The sequence below is a fragment of the Pipistrellus hanaki genome (assembly GCF_964339955.1).
Source record: "Pipistrellus hanaki genome assembly, chromosome: 2".
Lineage (NCBI taxonomy): Eukaryota > Metazoa > Chordata > Mammalia > Chiroptera > Vespertilionidae > Pipistrellus > Pipistrellus hanaki.
The window spans coordinates 195267168-195291247 of NC_140504.1; the positions used below are offsets into that span (position 1 = coordinate 195267168).

Here is a 24080-nt window from a genome sequence, read left to right on the forward strand (position 1 = left end):
GGCATGTGCCCTGACCGGGAATTGAACCGTGACCTCCTGGTTCATAGGTCGAGGCTCAACCACCGAGCCACACCAGCCCGGGCTCAGAAATCGCCCCTTGCCTAAGGAAGGTCATGTGCGCCCGGGGTGGGTAGTCCGATGGGTAGCTGATGCTGTCCGATATTTATTATCAAATGGGTTTTCAGGGTGGGGGGAGGGGTTTGCACATGATTGGTTACTTTTCACATATTGATCGTGATTCAGTGTTCTCTCATGTTCCGGAAGGAACCAGCCTAGAAGGGTTGGGCTTCGGTAAAGTGATGGGCCAGGTCTTAGGGCGGGGGCTGGGGCTGAGGGCCCGGAGCATGGCTGGGAGGGGAAGGTTGGGGGCTGCCCTCCTGTGTGTGCCCGATGGGGTCAGCAGCCCCGCCCCCCTCCTGCGTGCTCCCTCCCCAGGGGCGCCCCAGGCAGGCGTGCCCGCCCCTCCCTCCGGGGCCAGCTCGGCACCTCCGGACTTTGAACTTGTGGGGAGGAAGCGCTTGCAGAGACGGTGCCTGGGTGCCCACTGGGGACTGGGAGGTTCCCAAGGCAGCAGGCCAGCTGCCTCCCGGGCCTCGCCACCCGGGGGCTGTCGCCAGCCTCAGACACAGCCCAGGGGTTTGCAAATCAGATGTAAATGTGGCCTTTGGTGCAGCCGTGCTGTGGAGGCTGTTCGTCCCGGCGTCCAGCACACAGTCCCGCCCCGGGACCGGCCTGTCCCCTCGGAGGCCGTGCCGCTTGGTCCCTGATGGCGGGAAGAGGGGCTGAGGAGACTCTAGGCTGCCATCTTGCACCAGCACCTGCCCATCTCTACCTTCCTGGGCTCTTGCCCGACTCTGCCTCCTCGGTGAGCCCGGGCCCTGGGCCGGCTGGCCATGCCTTCGAGCCTCTGGATGTCCTCCTTCGCGCCTGACACCACAGGTGGCCGATGCAGTGGCATCGCCAGCGAGGGGGCACCTTTGCCTGTGCTGTCCTCGGTGGCAGGCCTTCTGTTTTCTGTGTTTCTTCAGCAAATCAGGCCCATGCGTGTGTTTTCTTCCTTCTCGAAGTTTCCTCTCCGTGCCGGGACTTGCACCCAGCATGGGGCATGGGCTCTGTGCATCCTGTGGGACCCGGGCATCCTGGCATCGGCGGGCGGGCGGGCGTGGGCTGCTGACGAAGCTTGGGAACTCCGAGAGCTCTGAAAGGGACTGTCGCTGAAGCCGGTGTGGCTCAGTGGATAGAGCGTCGGCCTGTGGACTGAAAGGTCCCGGGTTCGATTCCGGCCAAGGGCATGCACCTTGGTTGCGGGCACATCCCCGGTGGGGGGGTGTGCAGGAGGTAGCTGGTCGATGTTTCTCTCTCATCGACGTTTCTAGCTCTCTATGTCTCTCCCTTCCTCTCTGTAAAAAAATCAATAAAAATATAAAAAATGAAAGGGACTGTCCTGGCCAAGCCCTGCCTCTCGGACCTAGCCCTGTCCAGGTACAGGGTCCTCTGTGCAGGGTGACCCTCCGGACACTGGACTGTGGGCGACGGGGCGAGTCCGTGCTCGGGCCTGGCTGCAGGCTTACTCCTGCCTCGGTAGGGTTCCCCCTGCTTCTGGCCACACCACAGAAGGCTGGGCCTCTCTCGTCTCCAGGGCCAGCGGCCTGGGGTCTTCCACGTCCTAGGGACACCCTGGACAGGACAGCCCTGGGTCTCCTGGAGTTCCGGTTGGGCAAGCGGACAATAAGCAAACGCACACAGAACAAGGGAGCCGTTCGTGCAGAGTGGACGTGGGATGGGGCGGTGGGAGGGGGCCGGGCAGGTGACGGCTGGAGTTGATGGGCAGGCAGTGGACAGCCACCGGAAGGGCACGTGGGAGAATATCCCACAGGGAGGGCACAGCCGGGCCTCAGGGCCTGCGGAGGGCTGGGCTCGGGGTGTGCGTTGGGCAGAAGGAAGGTCCCAGGGCCCGGGGTGGACCGGGTGGGGGCCGGGGCACAGGGGCTTCGGTGCGCCAGGGGGGTCTGGGGTTTTACTCCTTGGGGGACAGAGGGTTTTTAAGGAGGGAGGTGAGGTATCTGATTTTCGTTTCTAGAAGATGGCTGGGCCGGAGGCTGGCCCGAGGGGTGGCGGCCGTGGCCGCGGGAGTGGGAGACGGTGGCTGAGACTCGGGCGGGGTGGAGAGCGGGGCAGAGTCTGTGTGCTCAGAGGGAGCGGAACCGGGGCCTGCGGATGGGCTGGGGAGACCCCGGGGTGACACCGGCCCGCGCCCCCCCGCCCCCGCCCCAGGCCTGACGGAGCCGAAGGACCCGTGGCTCTGAGCCTCGTGGGTTACAGGGACGCATGGCTTTCAGAATGCCTGTGGGTCAGGGGAGAAGCACTGTCCCGGCTGCTGAGAAAGGGGTGTGAGTGGGGAGCCGTCTCTCGGTCAGCACCTCGCGGAGGGAAGGCCAGAGGCCCGCCTGTCCCCTGAGCCGTTTCCAGCAGCGACTTCCGAGCTCGCTGTCCCCTCGGCCCGAGACCCCGCCCGAAGCTGTGGGGTGCCTCTGCGCCCGAGTTCTGTGCGGGGCCTGAGGCTGGGTCCCGGCGCTCACTCACATCGGTCCTCCCTGCACCCTCGGGTGTGTTCTGTGTCCTCACGGGCTGGGCTTCGGCGGCCTTTCTCCGGGTGCCGGGATGCCGAGCTCGGCGGTGGGCTTGCCGGAGGGGCCTCCTCTTTCCCACGGGGCCAGCGGGGCCGAGATCCTCGCAGTCTTTCCAGGTGGGAAATCTCAGCACAGTTCCCGGGGTTTGAGTCGCCGTAGGCGTCCCATCAGAAAGGGCCTGGGCCGCTGTCCCTTTTCCCGGGGCCTCCGATCGGAGGGTCCCCTCTCCTGGGTCCTGGTCTCATGTGCGTGGGCCAGGGCGGGGCAGGCAGTCCCAGGAGCCATGCTGTGGCAGTGACGTGACCCCCAGGCATGTCACAGCCCAAACAGCAAGCCAGAGGCCTGGCGCAGTGAGCCGGGCGCTGTCAGCCAGGGGCAGGAGCCCCAGTGAGGACTGCTCATGCTGGCAACATATCCCCAGCCATACGGGCCAGGCCGGCCCTCGGGGAGAGCTCTGGGGGCCTGACCTCCAGGGGCAGTGCCGGAAGGGAGCAGGGGGTGCCCCCGCCCGGCTCCACTGGGGTGCCAGCCATTCCTTCTGGGTGTGTCTGCTGCATCAACACCCTGGGCTCCAGGGCCCCGGGGGAGGGTGTCTGGGTGGGCAGGAGCGTGTGTCTCTGTGCGCGTGTGCGGGAGGCCCTTCTGCTCGCTGCCGCTGTGGCCTGCGCTGGATCCGAGGCCTTCACTCCTAACTGGACTGGACAGCTCTGACTCCCCCTCCGGGCCTTTGAGCTGCCGTGGGGCTGGCCCTCCAGAGCACAGCGCCGGGCGGGGGTGCAGAGGGGCGGGATCGGGAGATCGGGTGCTGGCTAAGGGGAACGGGGGCCACGTCCTCTGCCACCCCCAGGGGATGACGTGTGGGGATGAGGGGGCTCCCAGGTCGCAGCCCCTCGGGGGTGGACAGAGGGCTGGTGGGGAGACGGTTTGGGAAGCGTTACAGATCCTCCTGGTTTCTAAGTCGTGAGGATTCTGCCCGGTGTTACCGACCTCCCTGGTGCCTTCTGCCCTCTCAGCAGCATCGGGACGCCCCTGGGTCCCACCAGGCACGGCCCAGAGCGACAGGAGCCGGGAGGGGCCGGCTGCACCTGCCCCACCGGAAGCCACCGGGGCCTCTTCTCATTGGGGACCTGTTTGCCCCAGAGGGACAGCGGCCGTGGCTTTGGGAGGTGGCGCCGTGGATGTGGCAGAGGCGTGGCCGCCCTCCCCCGGGGACCGGCTGGCGTGGGAGAGGATTTCACACGGGAGGAGCCTGGTGGCCGGGAGCGCGTCTGCTCCCCTCACAGACGTTCAGGCCACGCTCAGTCCACCTTCTCCCGACCGTCTAGAGCCGTGGTCGGCAAACTGCGGCTCGAGAGCCACCTGTGGCTCTTTGGCCCCTTGAGTGTGGCTCTTCCACAAAACACCACGGCCTGGGCGAGTCTGCTTGAAAGAAGTGGCGTTAGAAGAAGTTTAAGTTTAAAAAATCTGGCTCTCCAAAGGAATTTCTGTCGTTGTACTGTTGGTATTTGGCTCTACGGACTCATGAGTTTGCCGACCACGGGGCTAGACCCTCCCCAGGGACGGAGCACCTGGCCCAGGTGGACGCCCTGGGGCCCAGAGGAGGCCATGCTGAGGTGGGAGGCCATGGGGGCCGGGGACTGTCAGCCCACCTTCCACTGGACCTCGGGGGGCCATCCACCGGGCCACCGTACCGCCCGCGGCCTGCACCCGGATACACCAGCCCCGCCGCCCACCTTCTCCTCTCTGGGTCGGGTCTTGGCCCCTCAGGAACAGGAGCCCTTTCTGACCCTGAGCCTCCTCCCGGTGGCCTGGGGCTGGGGCCCCGGTGACCCGGGCAGGTGAGAGGAAGGAAGATGTAATTAATCACTAGTTCCTTCTCCAGAAATGCTAATCGGGAAATGCAATTAAAAGCAAGTTTTTTTTTCCCCTTAGTAATCTGTTAAGAGCTGGTAATGAAGTTTAGGGCCGTTGTGACTCGATGTTTCAGCTTCACCGACTCAAGTCAAAACAATGCAAGCCCGGGAGTCTGCAGGCCGCAGTGGGGGGTCCCGGCGTTCCCGGCTCACCATCGCCTCCCCCACCCCCCTTGTTCATCGTCTTCCCCCCAACCCCCCTCACTCACCATCATCCCTCCTCATGCTGCTCCCGTCCCGGCCAGAGCGGGCAGCGGTCCCGCTGGAGGGGCGGGTCTGTGTGGCCCAGAGATGCGTCCCCCAGGGCATCCCTCAGGAGTCCCACAGCCTGGAAGTGCATCTTAGGGGACCTGCTAGGTAGGACTGGAGTGGGAGGATCCCAAGTTTGGGCGCAGAAATCGGGGGGTGGGGTGGGGTGGGGAAATCTATAGGGTCGAGGAGGAGGAGACAGGTTCCTGGGGAGCCCTCCGGGCCAGGCTGGGGCCCAGGCACTTGGGGCTCAGAGCCAGAGGAAGTGGTGGTCCAGATCCTGAGCTCGGACCTCTGGCCATTCATCCTTCGGGGTCCGCTCATTCATGGAACATGACTGAGAGGTGCTGAGAGCTAGGCCTGTCTAACCCGGGACCAGCCAGGCCAGAACGCCTGTCCTCCTGCAGTGTGCATCTGAGCGGAGGGAGGCTGTGGGAGGTGAGATAAAGAGGTGACAGCCATGTTCGACGGCGCTGTGTGTCCAGGAGGAAGCTAAAGCCGTTTGGAGAGCAGATGGGGGGCGGGGGGAGGTGCTGGAGGGAGGTGCGTGCGGGGGTGTGCGTGCAGGGGGGGGCGGATGGTTTGTAATGGCAGGTGTGGCGTCTGGGGAAGGCGGCACTGAGATGGTGACGTTTGGGGAAGGACAGACGGAGGTGAGGGGGCGAGCACCCTGAGTCATACCTTGGAGGGTTGGAGGGCAGCGAGGAGAGGAGGGAGGTGAGTGGGGGAGATGCCGTGTGAGGCCAGGGAGGGCCCCCCAGATGCTGAAGGCCTCGCAGCCATTGTGAGCGCCAAGGCTTTTAGGCCGACGGACATAAGAGGCTTTTCGAAGACGTCTGAGGGGCATGATCTGATTAAGCACCAGCTCTTCATTAAAGAGCGAGACCCAACTGTCGCCAGCTCCTCCCGGGACGGGTCCCCTCGGTGGCCGAATCTAGGTCCTCCTGCACCCCCACCCCCACCCCCCACCCCCCAAACACACGCCCAGAGTGCTCTCGAGCAGGCGGGACGGGTGCTGAGTGTTCGTCTGGAAGTCGCCCTGCCTCGGCCTCGGCCTGCTCCCCCAGTCCCGCCTCGGGGAGCCACTCGGAAACGGGGTCTTGTCCCTTTAAGCAGCCCCCCGCCCACGCCCCTGGCCTGCTTTATCTGAAGTCCAAGCGCATGTTGTTCCAGGACCGATCCGCTTTAGCTAATTAATAATCTGACAGGAGCCACCCAGGGGATTAGCGGCTGAGCCGAGCTCCGCCAAGCCCCAGCAAATGAGCCCTGTGCTCCTCGGGGACATGGAGGTGACTTTGGGGGTGCGGGGAGAGGGGACCCCCCTGGGTGAGCCATGGCATTGGACGCGCCGAAGTGACCCGCGAGCAGAGAGGGCAGGCAGGGCACGGCTGTGGCCAGGGCCTCTTGTCAGGAGCCTGCTGTTCGGAGGGGCAGGGACTTCGCTCCCCCTCACAGCCCCTCCCCACCCGCTCACCCCCCAGAAACCACCCCCACCTGCCCGGCGGCACCTGTTGAGCCGAGGGAAGGGGCTGCCGGATCCAGCCAATGAGAATACAGGGCCCGCAGCGAACTCAGAATTTCAGATAAACCGCAAATAATGGCCATGTATGTTCCATGAAGTACTTGGACATGCTCAACATTGAAAAAGTATTTACAGTTTATCTGAAATATATAGGTCACTGATTCTCTTGCCATTTCTCAGGCCCCTGAGCCAGGAGGGCCCGAGGCTGCGGGCTTCCTCCCGGGAACAGCCTGGAGGGCCCCCGGGAGGAGGCGGCACCCTCACGGAGCCGCTCGGAGACCTGGCACGCCGGCCTCCTGGCACGGTGGCCTCCCTGGCCCGGTGCAGGAAAGGGGCACAGGCCAGCCACTGGCCGGAGGCTCCGGCCTTTATCCGGGCCCAGGTGGTCCTTGGGTGAGGCGAGTCCGAGTCTCCTCCCCGGGTCTGTAGCCGGGGCCCCTCCCGCCGTGAGGGAGGCCGGTGTCTCGGCACAGTCGGGGGCCCTCCTGAGGGCACAGCCCGAGGTTCCCGGGGAAATCTGGGTTAGGGGGTCACTCGCTGTGTGGGAGGGGCCGGGCCAGGTCAGCGCAAGGCCACAGACAGCCTGCTGTGCGGGGCCTCCTTCCTGCTCTGAGGCCTCTGGGCCCCGAACAGAATACCTGTCTGCTGACCTCCCCGAGCCCCTCCCCGCAGCCTCCGGAGGCCCCGTGCCCGCTCTGGGGGAGGGTGTGCGGTGCGGCGGGACGGGGCTGCCCGCAGGCCGCTCCGTGGACCGGGGGGAGGGTCCTTCCGCTCCCGCTCAGCACCTTCTCACCCTCGCTCTGTTCCCAGGGGTCAGGGAGCTCAGGGCAGCGAGGGGCCCGCTGCCAGCTGGTGCCGGTCCAGCCCCCTGCAGCCAAGCGGCCCGATGCCAGGCGGGCACTGCCCCCGAGGTGGGAGCTCTGGCTCCCGCCCCATGCTCCAGGAGCTAACAGCATCCTGTGCCCGGGGAGGCCGCCCCCTCCCAGCCTTTCCCGGCAGAGCCGGCGGGGGCGCCTTGCGGTGGAGCCGAGGGGAACGGGGGTGCTGAGCCGCTGGGAACCTCTTCCGCTTCCCGAGCTCTCAGCCTCCTCCCCAGCGTGCCCGGCGGTTTGGCCCTGCTCTGCGAGCCGTCTGCTGCCCCTGACCGACATCGTTAGCGTGGGTATTTATATTTCATTAACGACATTAAGCCCAAATGGCATTAAAAGCAAAGCTGGTGATAAATAGCTTATTAATAAACAGGGAGTGCTCCATGCTGCCCGGCCTCTCCCAGCCCCGGCGTTAACCCTTGCTGCCCTAGATAAAGACGCTTCACCCCAAAGACCATTCTCCGCCCCCCCTACACCCCAAAGCAGGGGCTGGAAGAGCCGGTCACGTGGCCTCCAGCTCCGGGCGGCGCTGAGGTCAGTGCCTGTGGGATCACGTGGGGGCCGGTTGTGGGTCACTGGGGCTCAGGGAACCTGGCCAGATGCCCGCAGGGCTTCCCGTCAAACCCTCACGCCCTCTCCTTCGCCACCGTCGGTTCCGGGGCATGAAGCATTCGCGGCGTTCCCTTTAGAGCTGTCAGCACGGGTCTCCCCGCCCCGTTGTAGTTCTGTCTGGAAGGAGGGTCACAGAGTCTCCGGAATCACAGAGAGCGATGCTCGTGGGAACAGCAGCGGCGGCCGCTGCTCCGCCGCCGTCCGCCGAGCGCTGCGGCCGTGCGTGGCCGCGCTCCGTGCTCCCGGCGACCCCCAAGATCCCCCAGCTCGGCCGCCGTTTCGGTGGGGACAGTGAGGCTGGTCCGCCCACATCACACACACAGGTGCTGGCGGGAGGTGGCGCACAGCCAGGCCTCGGCCGTCTGGGGGGTACGTTCGTGTTTCTTGGCGGTGGAGCCGTCTCTTAAGACTTTCAAGAAATGTGGGGAGGCTCGGCTCTGGGCCCCCCACCTCGGCCCCCTCCCCGAACTGTCTGAAGCCAAGAAGAGAAGGCAGAGCCGCGTCTCGTCTCCATTCCCCGCGGACACTCTCCCCCGCTGTCCCTCTGGGGCTGTCTGGCCCGGCCTGGCTGGGGGGCATGAGGCTTGCAGTGCAGAAGGGAGAGCTGGAGGGGGTGTGGGGTGAAGAGGTCGCGGGTTCCAGGGGAGTGGGGGGGGGGGCACGTCCAGGGGACCATCTGGCTGTGTCTGGTGCACACGTGGGGCTGGCAGAGGCTAATGAACGAGCGGGACCCGGACACCTCTCAGCCTCCCCCCACTCCCCCCCAAGCCGGGGAGGAAGCTGGGAGAGCGGCCGCGGGGCCTCTCGTCCGGGAGGAATTCCACTTCTCGTCCCGATGGAGGGGGCCTGACCACCCCACAGAGCACAACGGACAGGAGGGAGCAGCCGGGGGCCCGCCTGACCTCCCGCTGACCCGAGGCCGGCCTCACATGGCCAGCGTGTCCGGGAAGACGGTCCGGCAGGTGGGTGGCCCGGCTCACCGTGGCCCGCGGGCCATGGCCACCACGTGGCTCAGTGGGTGGCCGGGTGTGGGGTCACGCTTGTCAGCCGCATTACACTTGTGGTGCACGAGGCTCGGGCACTAAGCCAGTGACCGGAGCTCCCGGTACCAGAGCAGCCGGGGAGGGGCCGGCCCGGCCTGCCCGGCCGGGGTCCAGCAGCCACACCGGGGGCTCCCCGGGAGGAAGGTCCACCACGGAAAGAGGCTGTGGGCCCAGGCCAGGCCATCGGGGGTGCAGTCAGGCCCACGGCTCAGTGGTTGCGTGGCTGCCACCTCACCACGCTCACCGGTGTGTCCTCCTTGGTGAACAGGCGCTAACAGACATTTGCAGGGACGCGGTCTGCAAAGCGCCTGAGTGGGGGGCCCAGGCTCTGAATGGGGGGGGGGGCGCGGCTGCCCTTCTTGCTGTTGGACCTGCACCTGATCCAGCACCAACGTGGCTGCTCACTGTCCTGACTGAGAAACAGGCAAGGCAGTGGGCACAGGGGTAGTTACAGCAGCAGGTAGGATGGGCCGGATCATTTGGGGGGGGGGGGGGTTCTGGGGCTTATCCCCCTGGCTGAGGAGAGCCTTTGGAAGGGGAGCACAGCGCACCCCCTCTTAGCACGTGCTGGTCTGGAAGGGGGGTCCGGTGTGAGCGGCTGACACTGGGTGCAGGTGGCCGCAGGGACCCGGGGGGAGCAGAGGGATGGGCCTTCAGCGTGGGGGACCCTCCCACCCCCATCTGTGATGTTAGCTACAGTGAGGCAGCACTGCCTGTCCCTCCCCGGGTTGTAAGCCCCCTCCCATCCCCTCAGTCTGCAAGGGGGGGACCGGGTGGCAGCCTCTGCTCACCGACCTGACCGGGCTGGGGTGTGCCCTGCTCCGGGGCCTTGCCCGGGCGTCTGGATGGGTGCCTGTCTCTGCCATCGGGGCCTGGCCATGGCAGACCGCAGACCGAGGTGCTGCTCCTGCCACGGCCTGGCACACGCTGGTCTCGGCACCCAGCAAGATGCCCTGCCGTGGGGTTTGGTGGGCCCACAGGGTTGTGTCTCCTCAGAGGCGGAGAGTGTGAGCACCCCCCACTGCACACCCCGCCTTCCCGAGGGCACTGGCCCTCTCCGGCCCGGCCCCTCCCGAAAGCCAGAGCCCTGTGTCCTCCACGGGCCGGAGGCCGGGCTCGGAGGGGGCGAGGGCGTGGCCGATGCCACCTGGAGTGAGGGCTCTGTGCTGCCTCGGAGGGTGGGCACAGCGGCCTGGGAGGGTGGGCACAGCGCCTGGGAGGCTGTGCCACGTGCCCGGTCACTCCTCCTCCAGAGAGACCCCGTGGAGAGAAACGTGGGGACCTCCGCTTTGCTCAGAGGACCTCAGAGCCACAGGCCCCCGGGGGCCCCGGGGAAGGGCCTGGGTCGTGGCCTGAGACAGCTCCGAGTGGGAGGGTGCTGCGTGGGCAGACTGGGCAGCGGCCAAGGTGCTAGCTGGCTCCCTGATGGCAGATTGTCAGCGGGTCAGAGGCTCTCCGTGCTCCGTGCTCCCTCGCCCCGGGGCTGGGAGGACTAGCTCACCTCCCCTCGGCCCCGTGGCTCCCGGACCCCAGGCCCGGCTGGGACGGTTCCGTGGGCGGGGCCGTTGGAAGGCCCTCGGACAAGGACTCAGGACAAAGACGGGCCCTCAGTGGGGTGTGAAATGCCATCCTGACTCCATGCCTGCCCCAGGACGGGCAGTGCCAGCCACAGGGAGGGGTCACCTGCACCTGAGACCCCAGGGCTGGGGCGGGGGGTGGGCCACCTGCCTCCTCCCTCCTCGGGGAGCCGGCTCCTGCTTTCGTTTTCCGCGGCCACCGTTTTCTCTCGGGGTCTAATTAGAGGCTCGGAGCTGTTTACAGCCTGCGGTTGGCTTTTTATTGGGTCCTTGGCAGTTGCCTCCTGCCCTAAAGAAGTTTCGATGGAGCAGGGTTGGATTCTTCTTTTTGGCGAAGTCCTCAGCTTCAGTTTCGCTGTGTGTGCGTGCATGTGTGTGTGTGTGTGTGTTGGTGTGTGTGTGTGTATGTGTGTGTGAGCATGCTGATGTGTGTGCGTGTGTGTGCGTGTGTGTGTGTGAGCGTGCTGGTGTGTGTGCATGTGTGTGTGTGTTGGGGTGTGTGTGTGTGTGAGCATGCTGGTGTGTGTGAGTGGGTGTGTGCATGTGTGTGTGAGTGTGCTGGTGTGTGTGTTGGTGTGTGTGTGTATATGTGTATGTGAGCGTGTTGGTGTGTGTGTATGTGTGTGTGGGCGTGCTGGTGTGTGTGTGTGTCTGTGTGTGTGTGTGTATGAGTGTGTGAGTGTGCTGATGTGTGTGTGTGTGTCTGTGTGTGTGTGTTTGAGTGTGTGTTGATGCAATGAGGCCTCTCTTCCCTTCCTTTTTCCAAACGCTGCCTCCTATCCTCCCTCTCCCCGTCCCCACCTCACGTGTCCTGTGGCCCAGGGAGAGCCGGGCGGCAGGAACTGCATGTCCTCAGCCTCGCCCTGCCCGGGGGCCGCGCTGTGACAGCGGGCAGGTCCCTGGCTGCTGTCCCCGGTGTCCTCCCTGTGAATGGGGCCAGCGGCGGGGCACGGCTCAGGCTCCCCTGCCCCTCCGGCCACGGCAGAGCCGGTCACGCTGGCGGGCGGGAGGCCTGTGTGTGAACAGGTGCACTAACCGGGGTCCCGGAGCCCTGGCCTGCGCTAGCCCTCCGGTCCTCGGCCCCCCGGGGGCAGGTGTGAACCCCCTACTCTATGGGCGAGGCTCCCTGCAGCCAGAGAGAACAGCTTTTCTGGTGTCGCCGGGGTTATCGTGGACTGAGCCTTGGGATTCGAACCCAAGTCTTCGTATCTTCCAAAAACCTGCCCGGGACCAGCTACGTAATCTGTGGGCGCAGTGCGAAATGAAAGCGCGGCTTTAACACGATGAAGGACTTCATGACGGTGGCCGTGGGACACGGAACCCAGCGCGTGTCCTTCTGAGCGTCGGGCCCCGCGTGGCCGTGTGGGCGGCCCACACGGGAGCCGGCCCTGCCCTGGAGCCCCCTTCTCCTGTGTGCCTCTGCCCCCACCGGTGGGGTGAGGGGTCGGGAAGTCAGACAGGCCACCTGAGCTGCCGTGGCTCTCTCGTACCCCTGGGGGGGCTCCGGGGGCCCCTGATTCTCGGTCAGACCTGCCTGACCCCAGCTCATAAGGAAGGGGGGGGCTTTTGGGGGCTCCCTGGCCTCTCGGGGTCCTCTGGGCCTGCTGAAGGCTGCCTGAGGCGCAGGCCAGTCAGAGGTGAGGGTCAGAGGTGAGGGTCTGATAGGAACCCTGTTTCCCTGGGACAGTGGGGGCAGGTTTTGTGGGGGCTGGTCCTCCCGGTCCCATTCGGGAGCCCAGGAGCTCCGTCAGGCCGGAGCACGCCAGGGGCTGCCGGAATCGCCATGCCACGCGGGCTGGCGGCTGTGCGCGGGGCCGGGGGGCAGGCCGCAGTCTGGAACACCCTCGCTGGTGCTGGGGACGTGATGTAGCCGTGGAGCCTCGTGGGGTTCACAGACGGGCTGGTGGAGCACGGGACCGGGCGTGTGTCCAGGTGTCCCCCGGGGTGTGTCTGCGTCCCGGTGGGGACACGGCTCTGTGTGCCGGCCGCTGCGTACGTAAAAGCTGTCGGGAATGGCTCTCCCTGGCCGCCCTGCGCAGACCCGGTTTGCCTGCCCGCCTGGGACCATGTTCCCCGTCGCACCTGCCTGCCGGGAGCCCTTTCTCTCTCTTGCCATGTCTCCCCATAAGAAGTCTGGGTGCCAGGGTGCTGGCCCCGGGGCCCCGCGCTGGCTCTCTGCTGTCCCACCCGCTTCCCGGAAAACCTGCCAGACGCCGGGCCGTGGACCAGTTTCGGGGGGAAAGGTGTCCTTAAAGAGCCACCGCAGCCCCTTTCAGTTAGGGGGAGCCGCTCCGTGTAACATCGGGGGACGGGGGAGGGCGGGAGTCCCAAAGGCGCGGGGTCTGACGGCCTGGCGGCGGGAGGGGGAGCGTGCCCGGTTCCCAAGGACTGATTAGATGGCATGCCGAGTATTAAATTTTGCAGACATTTTAACAGCAATATGCTAGATAGTTGGGTGTCCCCTGAGGCGGCTGGATTTTTTATATCCTTCACAGAAGGTCGGAACCCTCTCTGCCTGCCTCCCCCTCCACCCCATGCTCTGCTCTCTCTCTCTCACTCTCGCTCTCTCTCACCCTCCCTGTCTTCAGCAATTTTCCTTGCATCTTGCTCCCTGCTCCTAGGAAACCTCAATGGCACCTCTGCTCCCTCAGACCTTCCCCTTGGGAGATCGGGGGGCCCCAGGGCAAGGGATGGGTACAAGTGGGGGGCTCGAGATCTTTTTCTCTCCCCTTCCCTCTCCTTCCCCCATTTTAGACCTTCCCCCACCCCCACCCCCTTTTCGCAGAAAAAAAAAAAAAGGGCAGGAAAGGCATCCATCTGGCATATGAATAATTGAGATGGCCCAACTCTGTTCCTGTTGCTGCTGTTTGTTCTCGCTCCCCGGCCCCCCGCCACCCCCCGAGAGCGGGGCTCTGAGTGGAGGATTGTGGGCGCCCCTTCATCTCAGGCCCTTTCTCCCTGCGGGGCCCTGGGTCCGAGGGCGGCCATCGGGGGACATCGCTGGTTTCCTTCTCGCTGTCCATGCCGGTGGCCAGCCTCTGGCCAGCGTCTCCCCAAATATCACTTAAACTTGAATGGTTCCTCCGGTTCTCGGGCCTCAAGGGACAGCTTCCCCTGACCCTGATTCCCGAGGGGCCCCGGCCATTCTCTGGCTCCTGCCCTCACTCCCCTTCCCCTCCCCCCAGCCTCCGCCCCTCCGTCCTCGCTCCCGGGGCTCGGGGACTCCTCTTGGGGGGACAGGCGGCCTCCCCATGTGCTCCTGTCCCCTGGTGTGTGTCTGTGTCCAGGGGGCTGCTGCCGCCCCCAGGTCCCAGCCCCCGCCCAGGGGCTGCCCCCGCACTGGCCAGACGCCCCCACCCTCTTCCTCACCTGCCCCTCACCTCCCCAGCCAAGGGCTCCCGTCCTTCCCTCCCGCACAGCACGGCCTTTTTGTGAGGCCGCGAAAGCCCAGATTCTAACCTTTCCTTCCACCTCGACACGCGGGCAGCGCACAGTGGCCGGAGGCTGGGGCCAGGGCCGGGCGGGAAGAGAGTGCACTCCGGCCGGTCGGAGGGAGGGGCTGCCTGCTCGCTCCCCGAGCCCGGGGCCAGCTGCACACGGAGCCCCCGCCCCCCCAATCCGGGCCGAGAATTCGCCGCCTCTTTAAAGCCATTTAGAGGAAAAACAAAAGAACTTTAGTGCATTAATTCTAGATGAAGATGGCTCTCCAGGTGACAGGCTGATCCCGAGGACTCCCCACAAGACCAGTCCCTCTCTCCTCCGCCCCCGCCTGCCTCCCCGCCCGCTCCCACCCCCGCCCAGCCCCACGGTGGGGGGAGCTGGCCCGGGGCTGCTGTGAGCACAGTCGTGTGCTTGATGTGAGACAGTCGATACTTTTGCTCGTCTTTTTGGGGGACAGCAGGCTTGTGTGACGCGTGAGGCATTGGCGTGCGGCTGTGGGCGCTGTGGCTGTATGCACGTATGGCTGTACACACGTATGGTATGGCTGTATGTACGTATGGCTGTATGTACATGTGGCTGTATGCACGTGTGGCTGTATGCACGTGTGGCTGTTTGTACGTGTGGCTGTATGTATGTGTGGCTATATGCACGTATGACTGTGTGCATGTATGGCTGTATGCACGTGTGGTTGTATGCACGTATGGTTGTATGTACGTATGGCTTTATGTACGTATGGCTGTATGCACGTATGGCTGCATGCACGTATGGCTGTATGCACGTATGGCTGTATGTACGTATGGTTGTATGTACGTATGGCTGTATGTACGTATGGTTGTCAAGTGCTCTGAGCGCATGTGTGTCAGAGCCGCCGCAGGGCAGGGACACCTGCCCCTTCGTAGTGGTCCCGCTCCCCCAGCTTTCTGGGTGAGGCACGTGAGGGCTCAGGAAACACGCCCCCCGTCTCCGCCCCAGAAAGACCACACTGTGAGGGGCACCGAGCACATTCTGTAAACACACTGCCCACCGGGCAGAAAAATAGCTCAGACACATCCAAAGCAGGGTTCGTTATACAGGTCGTTGGTGAAGACTCCTCCGCACGCTATAAAAGCTGCAAAACGTCTGGCGTTCCGGGGCCGGTACGAATAATTAGATATTTACGTCCAATAAAACTGGTTTGGTGGGGCAGCCCTTCCCCTCCACGCAGGTTCTCGGTGGAGGACGAGTTTCGGTGGCTGGGTTTGTCTCTCTCTCCCCCCCACCCCCTCGACAATAAAACCAGGGGATTGGCACCAGCACATGGATTTTCCTTATGTGTCTCTTCTCCTGCCCCCGTGGGCGCTGCCAGCCGGGCCCTGCCAGCCCGGCAGGCCCTCCCGGCCTGGTCCTGCCTGTTCACCGTCGCCGGAGAAGTGTGAGCTGGGCCCCTCCCCGCACCCCATGCCGAGCTCTGGGCCTCGTCCAGTCGTGGCTGCGACAAGCCCCACCCTCCATCCTCCCGCCCCCCGGCCAACCCCAGGGGGCTGCTCTGCCCTTCCTCTGCTGACGGCTCCGGGAAGGGGCTCCCGCCCCGTCACCCCTCACCGCCCAGCCTCGGTGTTTCTCTGATCTCATTGAGCACCTCCTCCCCAGATGCTCAGTGTCTGTTCCTCTCCCGCCTCCCCACTTCCGGACCCTCTCTCCCGCTTTCTCTGCGTGACCTCCGGCCCATGGCCCTCGGGGCCGCTGCCCGCGGTGGTGTCCGGGAAGCCGGCGGCCTCCCTCCCCAGCGTGGAGAGACCCCCCCCCCCCGCCCCGCCACCCTGTTTCTCGTCCATCTGTCACCGTGGTGAGCAGATGGAGCCAGACGGCGCCTGCGATGACGTGACCTCCCTGTCCCATTATACAGACGGGGAGCTGGAGCCGGGCGGGCAGAGGGGGCTCCTGGCCAGGACCGGGCGGCGGGGCAGGAAGTGCAGCCTTCTAGCTGGTTCTGGGGGCGCGGGAGCCCCGGGCCGCCCTCTGCCGCCGGCAGTGGTGGCTGTGAGACTCGGCGAGTGGCATAGCCCCTCTGAGCCTTGCTCCTCCGTCTCCGCCACTTGGGATGATGGAGCCGCGGAGAGGAGGGAAGGAACCGGCGGTGGCCATCGCCAGCCGTGGGGGAGCGGTCGTGGGGGTCACCCGCCTCTGAAACAGGGGTGCCACCCACCCGGCGGGCTCACGCTGGCCCTTCCTCCCTGCTGGCTGAGGGCCCCCTTTCGGGAGGAGCCGGCTAGGACCAGAGCTCTCAGGGCCGCCCGGAGGCCAGGCCCCGGCGGACCTCAGCCGCAGGGAGAGGCCGGACGGTGGGGCGTTGGCGCGATGCCTGAGCTGGAGTCACCCAGGCCTAACCAGGAACTGGACCCCCGAGAGAGGGGCCAGGGGAACAGGAAGTGAGCGGCTGCTCAGGGGCGGGCGGCCCACTGGTTTGGCAGAGGCCTTGCAGGTCCCAGGTTTGGGGTCTCCGGGAGGGTCTGTGGGAGGACAGCGTGGCCAGCAAGGCCGGGAGGAGGGGGTGGGCTTAGGGGGAGCGGCCTGGAAAAGGTCGGGGAGCCCAACTGGGAGCAGCCACACGGAGTGGAAAGAGCCCTGATGTGCCGCTGGGGCTGTGAACGGTGCACTGACCCCCTCCCTCAGGCCCTTCCCCTGCTCGGGTGCCACCTCCGTCCTCACCCAGGGGCTGCCCTCCCGAGGGGTGTGCGGAGGACGAGGGCCAGTGGTCCGGGGCCCGGGAGGGTGTTCCCGCCGCCACGTGGCACACACCGAGCGGCCCGCGAAGCTTGATCTGCGCCCAGAGGGCAGGCCTCACACAGCCACGTCCCACAGGGCACCGTGGGCAGCTGTGGGCCAGCAGCAGCTGTGGGCAGGGATCGGGCCCAGGCCTGAGAATGGAAGCTTCCCTTGCAGAGATCTGGGGGTGTCGTTCTTTTTGTTGTTGTTCTTCCTTTCTTTTCTCCCACCTCTCCAAATTTAAAAAAAAGAAGAAAGAGAGAAACTCGGGAAGCTTCCTCTGACTGGCTCTCAGAGAAGCCAGTCAGACCTCCCCTTGTCGAGAGAACGTTTTGACAGCATAAAATTGCTGCCGGAATGTGACTTTAGCGAAAAGTAAAAAAAAAAAAAAAAAAAAAAAAAAGATCCTTCCTTCATGCATATGGAGTTTTTTGGAGAAAAAAAAATGGTATTTTAATGCTTTCTATTAAATTGGGACTAAAAGTGGTGTCTTAATTTGCATGCATTAGCATATTTGCATATAGATCACTGAAATGGTGGAAGAGAGAAGAGCCTTTAAATGAAAATTCTTTTAAAGACACAGGCCTGCCTCCCTCTGCCTCCCCCTCTCCCTCCGGGACCGAGGCTCCATCTCCTCCTCTCCCCTCCCGCCCCACCCTCTGGGTCACCGCCGTGAGCCAGCAGGAGGGTCCCGGATCCGTCTTGGAGCCGCCCGAGGTGGAGTCGAGGGGCTGGAGACAGCCCTGGCCCTGGGTCACCCTTGGCCTTGCAGCCGGGTCAGGCCTGCCGGGCTCCCTGCTGTCCTGGCGGTGGCTTGGAGGAGGGGCCCATGGTCACCGCCACCAGGCAGGGGGCCTCCTGCCCGTGGTCCTCTGGCAGCCGTGCCCTCCCCTCTCTCTGCTCCACAGGCGTGCAAGGGGCATCCGTCCTGCCGGCCCTGACCCGAGCCTTCGGCCTCCTGGCCCCCGGGAGGGGTGGGCGGGTGAGCGCTCCTCCTGCCGTTTTCTCAGCTCCTGGGCCGGAGGCTGTGCCCACCGTCCTCACGCCAAACCACCTGGCCGTGCTCCCCCTTACCATTCAGGCCACCTCCTCCCGTCACTGTCCCCGTCACTGTCCCTCAGGCTCCCGGTTGTATCGCCCTCTGGAGCTCACTGGTCCTCCGTGTGTGTGATTGTGGGCCTGCTCCCACCCCGCCCCCTCACGGCCCAGTCCCAGGAAGGCAGGCAGGGGCCTGGGCCTCGGGCTCACAGCTGTGCTCCCTCCCGGGACAATGTCGGCAGGTCCCGGGGTGCAGGAGCTGTGTGTGGGATGAATGAGACGCCCCTGGATTCACAGTGCCCCCAGGTGCTGGGCCCAGCCTGCTTGACATGCCCTCAGCCTGGCACGGAAGCAGGAGCTGGGGATTGGCTCTGATCTGTCCTCCCCCCACCCCCCCCCTAAAGAGAGCACAGCGGCCGCTCTGGTTCCGTGAGCTGGGAGGCTGGAGCCAGGCCTGGCCCCGGAGGCCAGGAGGCCACGGTGTGAACTGCCAGCCTGAGGGGGATGGAGCCAGGGATCCCCTCGGGGTAGCCAGGGAACCCCAACGCTTCAGCCAGAGAGCTCCCCGCAAGCACCTTCTCTCCCGGGGAAGCAGAGGTCCCCCCGACATTTCAGGACGAGCCAACGAGAGCCCCCACTTTGTGTGCCGAGCCTGTGCCTGCCGGCGGGCCCGGCGCCGGTGCCGAATCCGGGAAACACCCCGTGTGCCGCCCGGGGAAGGGAGGCCTGGCTGCCGAGCTCGGGGCCTGCTGCCTCCTCGCCCTGGCGGGCCGGGCTCTCCGAAAGGCCCCTCCAGGCTGCCGGCAGCCTCCGGGCTCCTCGCCCAGCCCGTGGGGGGAGGAGGAGGTGGGGGTGAGGGGGACGCCCGGCTCGGAGCAGGGCGGTGCCTCCACCGCTAATGAAAATCGGAAACCAATTGAGCAGGACAAGGTGCCCAGCCAGCAGGTTGTGGGAACGAGGGGCCTAATGGATGCGGCTCGGAGGGGGGAGCGGATGCCTCATCGATCGCCCCGTGGCTATATTTATCCGCCGCGGGCCCCTGGCCCCAGCAGCTGGATGGAGCGGGGATAAATAAATGGCCGCTGAAATATTCATGAGCTGCACATGCACATCCGCGGTCAGGGGACCGCCAGCGGCCCTCCCTTCCTTCCTGCGCCCATCTCCCTGCTGGAGCCTTTTCAGGAAACCCCTCCCGCCCGGGCACAGCCCCCCTGGGTGCTGGGCCCGGCACAGGGACCCCGAGGGCGCCCCCCTCACCCCCCCGCTGGCTGACTCCGCGCACATTGGCCCCCGCCCTCCTCTGCCCCCCGCCGCGGCTCCCGGCTCCATGTTCCTGTCCCTTCCTTCGTGCGGAAGGGCACGTGTTGGGCCGTGGCGGTTCTCCTGATGCTCTGGGTCCCCACGAGGCCGCGTCCTGGTCGAGGACAAGCTTGGGGCTCGTTGCCCCCTGTGTTCCCGCATCGCCGGGCCTGGGGAGGGGCGTTCCGTGGGGCGGGGAGCCGTCAGAGGTGGCTCTGCCTATCAGCCCTGCCCTGTCTCTGAGAGGGACGTAACCTCGCCGAGACTCAGCGTCCGAATCTGCAAGATGGGATCATACACAGGGCTGCTGGTGCTTCCTACGTGTGGGCCTGGGGCCGCCTGTTCCCGCCTCCCGGGTGGAACCGGTTAAAAAAGCGGATTCGGGGTTCATCCGGGTCCGGAGTCAGAACCTGGAGCAGAGCCTGCAGGGCTAGCGAGCATCTCTGGGGATGCGCTGACCATTGGCACTCCTGCGTCATCGCCGCGCGGACCTCTGTCCAGGTGGCAAAGGGTGCTTTCCTCTGTGGGCACCGAGCTCTGCTGGGTGTCCCCCGAACCCGGGAACCGGGGCCCGGAGAGGGAGGAGAGAGGCGGGATTCTAAAGCACTTATCGACCAGGCCTTCCGGGAAGCCGTCTGGCCTGGGGGTTTCCAGAGACCGAGCTGAACGTGGCCCCGGAGTGCCCAGTGGCCTCGCAGTGCTGCCAGGCTGCCCGTCAGTGGCAGGTGGGTGGGGCCTGGGCGTGGGCACCTGGGGGCGCTGCCCACTTCCCAGCAGCACCTCCTTCCGTAGACCCACGTCTCGGGCAGCACACACGGGGCAGAGGCCCCGGAGGGAAGGACTCAGTGGTCGTTGGGGTCCCTTCGGCCTTGAGCTCTCTCAGTTTCCCCCCATTTGGGGATGCCAGGGTCGAGCTGCCCCGCCCCGGGGCGGGAGGGAGCGGCACTGATAGGACGGTCGCCTGCCCAGAGCCGGCCTGGAAAGCACACTCTTCAGCCCGAATGTGCCCAAAGCCCCTGCCTCCGGGTGCCCCGGGCGCTCGGTGCAGCCCGGCCACGTGCTGGGAGCCGTCGGTGGCACCGGGCCTGTCCCCGGAGGACAGATGCCTGGGACTCGGCAGCCATTTGACCCCGTTTAGCTGCGGAGAGCGAGGGTGAGCCGCCATCTGTGGCGGGTCCCCGGAGGCTCAGGGCACAGAGGCAGGGAGACCTTGGGAACGGGGGAAGGTAGGACCGCGGTCCCCGGCGCTCTGCGAACGGGCACCGGCCGCCTTCCGCCTGCCTGCCCGCCCCCTCCCCCGCCAAAGTTTGATCCAAACAGAAGCGAACTTCGGGGCGGCCGGGCGCTGCTGCGCGGCGGCGGGAGAGGAGGGAGGCGGCCCGGCGCCGGCCCCGGCGGGTCCCCCGTCCCCGCCACGGCTCCCCGTCCGCACCCGCGTCGGCAGGAGCCTCTCCCGTCAGCTCAGAATGCAGCTCGGGGCCCGTGGCGGCTCAACCTTTCCCTCTCCCAGAGCCCCGGTCTAATCAACCCCTATAATTTATGCAGAAAATATGATTTATATTTAATTTCACCACACTTGCATTGTTAATTTGAGATGTAATTAACCCGTCGCCATGACAACTAATTTTGTGATGCCGTAAATTACCGCCGTCTTTTCATCAAAATTCAGTTACTTTGGCTCCTGTGTGCAATGTACTGATGCAATTAGGTTGCTAAGGGCAACTCAAAAGTGTTCAATTTCTTTTGTGCAACTGCAGTGGGGTAGAAGCGCCCTCGCGTCCTCCCAGGGTTCCGCTGGCCGCGGGTGGGGCGTTGGGGGCGTGTGGCCCGCCCTGGAGGAATGCCGTTGGAAAGCCAAAGCCGGGCGGTGGGTGCCTGCCGCCCCCCTTCCCTCCCTCCCGCCCGCCCTCTTCTCTCCACTCGTTATTTTCAAACAGTCACCCCGGACACGTTTGCCCCGTGCCCCCCGCAGGACCCCGGGACAAGCACAGGGAGCCCCCTCCAGGCCAGGACCCTCTCAGGCTCCAGTTAGAAAAAGAGAAAACCACCCCGTCTTTCTTTTTTCCTGGAGTCTAACTTGTTTATAGAGATCTTCCCTTCTCCTCTCCTCTCCTCTCCTCTCTCTCTCTCTCTCTTTTTCTTTATTTAAAACAAAAACCCTGTGTGTTGCTTTTGTCACGTTAATTCCCATTTTGCCAACACCAGGGGCCCAGGCAGACGAGTTACCAAGGAACACAAAATTTTAATTAGTGTATTTTAATCATTCAGGCTTTCCGAGCTAATCCACATGCCCTAGAGAGTTCCCCGAGATGCAGCTCTGCCCTGCTTTACCATTTATTGTTGAGTCTATTATAATTACTGTTAGCAGGTGGGGACTGGGAGATGTTTATTATGAGTTTTTCATCTTTAGTATAATTACCGGAAAAAAAACAAAAATAAAATGTAGTATTTTGTTTGCTAGAATTTTTTTTTCTTCATTTTTCTTTTTTTTTTTTTTTTTTCTTTCCGAGGGAGGGCAGGGTCGTGGGATTTTTTCCCCGCCCCGGCTTCTTCCCAGGCGGGTGCTCGAACTTTCCGTGCTGGGAGATCATCTCCTCACGATCAGCTCTGAGTCAGGCTCCACCCTCCCCGGACCCAGGGGAGGTGGGCAGCCGCCACCTCTGCCCGTCATCTGCTCGAGGGCGCCCTGGGTGGCTCCCCCCACCCCGTGTGGGTGCCTGGCGTGGAGAGGGTCCGGGATTTATCAGTGCTCCTGCTTTGGGGGGTGGGGTGGGGGGTCTGACCAGGCTGCACCTGTCAGCCTGAGAGCAGGGCCTTGCACGGGTGTAGCACAGCAGTTCACATGTGTGGAGTGTGAACATGCTTAGTACCAGTGTCTGCCGAGCCCCGTGTCCTGCTCTTGGCCCGCATTATTCCACTTAATCCCCCCGCCACCCCACGAGGCCGGTCCTAATGTCACCTGTGACTTATAGGGGAGGGGGCCGAGATGTGGGATCATGGGGCTGAGAAGCGGGATTCGAACCCACGCCTGTCCCTGGAGCCCAGGTGCCTGCGGCTGCACTGTACCACCTCTCCCGAGCAGTTCCTCCCGGTGCCACCTCCTCCCAGAAGCCTTCCCGGGTTGCCCAGGCCAGAGTCAGGGTTCTCGCTCGCCCTGGGTTCCCACAGCTTTGCAGCCAGAGCTCTCATCCGACAGAGCCTGGCCGGGTTACTTCTCCGGGAGCAGGGGTCCGTGAGGGCGGAGGGCAGAGGGCGGAGGGCGGAGGGCAGAGGGCAGAGGGCGGAGGGCAGAGGGCGGATGGCAGAGGGTGAGGGCTCTCTGGCCTGGTCCCCGCCGGGCCCTCACAGGTAACGTGCCGGCTGGGGGCCAGGCGAGCAGGCGGGTGTGTCTGACAGGGAGCTGCGCCCAGGGGAGCAGGTGTGAGGGAGGCCGGGCGGGCGGAGACCCCTCTCAGCTGCCGCTCTGAGCAGCAGCCACAGGGCCTGTGGGTCCCTGACCTTCGAACCCCAGCAGGCAGGCCTGACCGAGGCCAGGTCAAGCTCGGGTGCTGCCCCAGCGCCTTTGGGAGTGAGATGGACGCGGCAGCTTGGGCTCTTACGCCCCCGGCCCCTGCGTTCCAGGCGGCCTGGGAACCTGGCTTGTCTTCTCTTTCCTTTCTCCTCGTCAAGGTCAGCGTTCAGACGTCTCCTCCTCTCAGTGACGATTTTGAAGTTTTCCTGGAAAATTCCACAGCTCTGCCCGAGAGCCAGGCTTGGGGCCGAGGGCCGTGGGCTTTCCTGGGGAGGACAGGGCAGAGGGAGCTGGGCCGGCCTTTGCTCATTTCCAGGCGGGTACCCAGGGGGACGGAGGGGAGGTGGTTAACACGGCCCTGGGAAGGGGCCCAGGGCAGCCTGCGGATCGCACCCTGGTGGCAAGAATCCCCGTTCTGCTCTAAATTCTTGGGCTGCCCCTCCGCCAGCCCCGGTCTGCATTCGAACGGGGCAGCGGGGCCCAGGGGCCTGTTACCACAACTGCATCCCCAGCTGCCCCCCCTCCCCCCCGCTCGGCCAGATCCTGCTCCAGCCATGGGGTGGGGGGGTGTGACCTCCTCCTCTCCCTCTCCCTCTGCTCACTCAGGTCTCTGGGCAGGTCCTTGCCTCCTCGCCAGGACCGTCTCCCCTGCCTTAGCCTCGGCTCCAGGTCACCAGCCAGCCCTGGGCGTGCCTCTCACCGTGGACGTGATGTGTCATTCTCTGTCCTGGAGCCGCTGGTCAGGGGGCCCTCCCGAGTCCAAGGCCAGTCAATGATGGGGGCAGAGAACCACCCTGCTGAGACCCACTCCCCAAAACCTGGCAGCAAAACCCTCGTTCTCTCTGTTCAGCTGCCTCGGCCAGTGGTTCCCAAACACCTGGGTCTCAGCACTCCTTTGCCCTCTTAAAGAGAATTCAGGCTGTAACCGGTATGGCTCAGCGGGTAGAGCGTCGGCCTGCGGACTGAAGGGTCCCGGGTTCGATTCCAGTCAAGGGCATGTACCTTGGTTGTGGGCACATACTCAGTGGGGAGTGTGCAGGAGGCAGCTGGTCGATGTTTCTCTCTCATCAGTGTTTCTAGCTCTCTATCCCTCTCCCTTCCTCTCTGTAAGAAATCAATAATATATATATATTTTAATTCAGGACCCCAGAGTGCTTGGGCACACGTACATGGTGACGTTTACCGATATTTATTATATTAGAAGTTAAAATGCAGACATTTTTCTAAAACGCGTTTGTTAATTCCTTTAAAAACAGCGATGAGCCCATTACAGGTTAACCTTAAGAACATACTTTTACGAAACTGTAGTTTCCAAAGCAAAATTTCGGCAGGAAGAGGGGCAGCAGTTTGCCTTTTTTGCCAGTTTCTGTCCTGCCTGGCCTGACAGGCTGGACTCCCCTGTCTGCCTCTGTGTCCCGGTGGCTGGTAGGCAGGTCGGTGAAGGAGTCCACGTCCCACAGGTGTGCGGCTGGAAGAGGGAGGACTGTTCAGGGAGGACTGTCTTAGCAGCCTGTGCAGGGAGCTGTGGAGGTTCTCCTTTGATACCACACTAAAACTCGGCCAGTGGGAGTTCCTCTCGGTTCGCCGCAGTGTGGAATCTGAGACCCCTTCGTGAACTTTCCACTCTGTCA

At 64.4% G+C, this 24080-nt stretch overlaps 1 protein-coding gene across 2 annotated transcripts in view; it reads left to right on the forward strand.

Moving 5' to 3' along the window:
* Window positions 1-24080, forward strand: part of CASZ1 (castor zinc finger 1) — a 150436-nt gene that overhangs the window by 35602 nt on the left and 90754 nt on the right. The gene's annotated exons all lie outside the window — the stretch shown is intronic.